Source organism: Xenopus tropicalis, chromosome 5 (assembly GCF_000004195.4).
Source record: "Xenopus tropicalis strain Nigerian chromosome 5, UCB_Xtro_10.0, whole genome shotgun sequence".
Lineage (NCBI taxonomy): Eukaryota > Metazoa > Chordata > Amphibia > Anura > Pipidae > Xenopus > Xenopus tropicalis.
In genome coordinates this window covers 32,513,735-32,518,050 of record NC_030681.2, presented here as the reverse complement: position 1 = coordinate 32,518,050, position 4,316 = coordinate 32,513,735, and the positions used below count along the sequence as shown (strand labels likewise).

The window sequence follows — 4,316 nt, the reverse complement described above, 5'->3', positions numbered from 1 at the left end:
TTAAAGTGAAAACTTTAGAGTATTAAGTAAAATCTATATATTTACTTAATTTGGACTTGTAAACATTACACATTCAGCAGTCAAGTAAATGTTACTTATGATTCTTTGACAAATCTGAACGAATCAATAGAGTACTTATGTACCTTTAGAAAATCAAGTAGAATTTAAGATTATTTTAGGTAATCTGACAGGAAGCTGTGAGACTGTGACACTGTTGAGCGAGCCCGGGAACCCTTACATCTGGCCACCATTTTAAGTAAGTTCCCGGCCGGGACTGCAATCTATATTTTTATCTAATCACCCTTTACTTTAGTGGGCTTAACTGAGTTGTTCGAACGATCCGCTTTGGGAAATGAACCGGCCCGTGGCTGCAGAAGTGAAATGATAGTCGGCTCTGTTTTTTACAAGTTGTGCTATTGCAGCCAAGTTGCATGAAGGATATTGTCACCTTAAAGGACATGGCCACGTGTTTCCAGTGGGGCAGTTCGGTATGGCTAGGGTAAAGGGAGTTCACAGTCTTTTTAAATTTGAATCATGTTGCAAGGATATTGATAGAAATGGCGATTCTGCTGATATGAAATACATACATTTTAAACATAAACTAACTTAGGCTATAAGAACTATCTGGTATTATTGATCTGATTTTAAATTAATTCCATCCATTTTTAAATTTTAACTAATCTATTTATCCATATATTGGCATTAATTAATTATCCTGAACCCTAATTTACTTATTTTTAATGTTTGGACCTTTGGAATGATTAATGGTCAATACACAAGAATTATTTCTTTTTTTGTATAAATATTAATTGTGTAAAATAGAAATAAAGTGTGTATTACTTTTATAAAAAAAAAAAGCTATGGCCCTGTAATTTAATGTGAGCGCCAACTCATTGTGGTTAATTACTGATGTAAGGATTAGGTGCGAGGAAGGCAGCTCATTGACCCAAATTATCTGATTCTGGTACTTAACACTTTAAGAGGTGGGGAGAAGGGGGGAAAAATCCTGCTTTTTCTTTTTTTTCCCCCTCTTCTCTTAATCAGTATTGACAGGGCCAGGACCTATTAGCCGCAATTGGGCCTGCACCCCCGCACCCACATCCCAGATTCTGGAATTAGTTTAATTGATTTGCGCCTCCCGTGCCACCCCCCGTTTATGCTATCAAATGGTGTGGTCCAGGCATATATATATTTGCTTTGGCGGGCTTACTGCGCAGATACAAAATGGCGGACGGCTGCGCATGACGCGCTATCATACTGCATCGCACCGTGGGACACAGCTTACCAACACACACACACCGCGTTACCACCAGCTTCCCCGGACCTCCTTCCGCACCAGCACCGCTACCACCACTGCTACCACCACCCAGCTGCTCTCCATCCTGTGCCCTGGCAGCGCTTACTCCCTCCCTGGACGCACTCACCACCTGGCCCTGGCCTGTCCAAGTGCTGCACACAACAAGTAGTAAGTCGGAGGGTCACAGTCAGGACTGTGACTCCTCTCTCCTCACCTCTTGCCCCTGGCCTGGCCTCAGACACTCTGCCCTACTTTATTAAATAATTTCATCATATTGAGTACAAAGTCAGTCGTCAGTGTATATTTTTTTTTATTGTTTGGCTTTGGGAATTATTGGGATTATAATAGATTATACTGTAATTTCTGGTTAATTACTTTCCTCAAAGCTCCCACCTCCACCTGTTAACTATTGTGCAGTAAATTAGTCGGTTTTTATTTTATTTATTATTTGTGTGTTTTATGCCTTATGTTTGCCTTATATATTCTTTCTTAGAATCTTGGTTTCTGCCTTTTTTTCATTTTTCATATATCCATTGTGCATTATTTTTACTGTTGTTAACTGATTGCTCCCTGGCTATGTCTACAGTTATTTTACTGGCAAGTCTAGTGTTAATTGAGTGCTTCCTGGCTATTTCTGCAGTGGTTTACCTTGAGGTTAACTTTTAATGTTATAGAATGGCCTATAGCAACTTTTTAATTGGTCTTCATTTTTTATTTTTCTGATTTTAAATTGGGGTCATTAACCTGGACAGTCTATAAATGATTGTTCTGTGAGGCTTTCTTTTTATTACTTATCTTTCTATTCAGTCCCTTTCATATCCCAGTCTTTCATTCAAACCACTGCCTGGTTGCTAGGTTAAACTGGACCCTAGCAACTTGATGCTGCTGAAATGCCAAATTGGAGAGCTGCTGAATTAAAACCCAAATAATTAAAAAAAAAAAACAAATTAAGAACAATTGCAAATTGTCTCATAACATATACATTATACTAAGTTTATTTAAAGGTGAAGTGCTAAATGCAATTTTTTTAATGATATGTAGGGAGGTATGCTGCCACAGCTAGTGTGTGGCTGTGTGTGTGTGTGTGGCTGTGTGTGTGCGTGGCTGTGTGTGTGTGTGTGCGTGGCTGTGTGTGTGCGTGGCTGTGTGTGTGCGTGGCTGTGTGTGTGCGCGGCTGTGTGTGTGCGCGCGTGTGGCTGTGTGCGCGCGCATAAGCTGTTTGTGCAAGATGTGCAACATTTTGCACTTGCACATTTTCTTTATGTTTAATGTGTATGATTCAGGGCCTGTGTCCTATGTGTATGTACATAAAAATGCCCTGTTTCCAGTGCGACAGTGCAATAACTGTTTTTATAATCTGACAGTTTGTTTCTGCTCTGTGGATAATATAATTGGTTGTATAGTACTCATTGAATTAATATGCCGACTGTCACTGTCATGAAAATCTGGAAAAAAAAACATAATCTATCTGAATGAAGAAACCTTGGTGCCTGAAGGCATTCTTATATTGGCCCCTTAAAGGGATGGTTCACCTTTAAGTTAACTTTTAGTATGTTACAGAATGGCCAATTTTAAGCAAATTTTCAACTGGTCTTCATAATTCAAAAACTTTTTATTACTAACTACCTAATTACAGCACAAAAATATTAATACCAAAAAGAGTGCAACATTTGCTAAATTGTATAATCTGATGAATATTATGTAATTTGATTTACTACATCTGATATATCTTGTTGTTTTAGATATTCAGTTCTGTTTCATCTGCTCATGTCTGGTGTAGATAATAGTGAGTCGGATCTGAACACACACGTTGCCAAGGTTACACACCTGGCCAAAGTTAAGTTTACACTAAGGTAATTAACTCATTTTATTTTGCTTTTCCAAAATATTCTGCTTTGTTGTTGTTGATTCTTTGTGATAGTCTACTGGAAATTAATGGGCCTCAAAGGCCGTTTGTTTATGGTGTTGCCAAAGAAAATCATCTGATTGCTGTTTTGTTCAGGAACTTTCACTTTTCATCTTATTCTGGGTGCAGCAAATAATGTAAAACACAGATTCTTATGTTAAGCCTTGTTTGTTTCATCATCAGATGAAAGTATTGTGAATGTATTTGTAAATGGTATTTTACAGATTGAAGTCAAAAAGAAGAACAATCAGAGAGTCATCGTGGAGAAAATGTCTAAAACATTCTCATACAGGAGACATGAAGTTGTCAACCTCACTCCACCAATTAAAGATTTACAGCAGAGGTGGCCTGCTTTATTCACTGAAGCTCAGGCAAGTTAATCCAATTACAATATTATAGTTATTATAGATCTTTTAGCAAGGTGTAAACACTGGTCTATAGAAGCACTTCCAGTTTAATTTTTGCTTTTATTTCACTCGTATAATTGTCTTAAAGATGTTAAACAATTCAATTCTAAATGTTCTGTTAATTGTGTTTTGTTCTAAAGTTTGTGTATGTTTCTAGACATCCTGTAAAATGGCTTATATTCTGGAAAGTTATCTTGATAAATTTTTGGTGTTCATAAAGGATGTTGCATTTTTTTGGTGATTATCTACCAAAGTTACTAATTTTAACTCTTTTACAGATAAAGCAGGAATTCAGAATAATTACTGCTGTTGCCCTTGAAGAAACATTTATGTCCAAACTAGACGGTTACACGCCAAAACTTTTGGAGCTTATGAAAGCTAAGGGAGGTGTTGCCCGGCTCAAGATGAAGCCTGTACTTGATGTATTGCTTCAGGTATGTGCCTGTATAAACCAGATTGTTTTAAATTGATTTTGTATAGGCTGCAATAGTTTTATGTATCATTTTGCAAATCTAGTGCTTATTTGTGCTGTTAAGCAGTTTTGAGCTCAGTCAAGACATTGTCAAACATATATTTTTGTCTTTTTGGAATATCAGGTCAAAGCACTGATTTATTTAGAAAACTAAACATGATGCGCTACTTGCCGCAAAATGCCAAATGCTTTTCAGCCTGACAATCTTTTAGGAGTAGGGAATGGTGTCCTTAG

General features: G+C 37.3%; 1 long non-coding RNA gene across 1 annotated transcript; it reads left to right on the top strand.

Moving 5' to 3' along the window:
• Positions 1–871: 871 nt before the first annotated feature.
• LOC101734623 lies at positions 872–3,568 on the top strand. The gene is made up of 3 exons (XR_208655.2): positions 872–1,465; positions 3,040–3,150; positions 3,428–3,568. It is a non-coding gene; the product is annotated as an uncharacterized LOC101734623 (long non-coding RNA).
• The last annotated feature ends 748 nt before the right edge of the window (positions 3,569–4,316 follow it).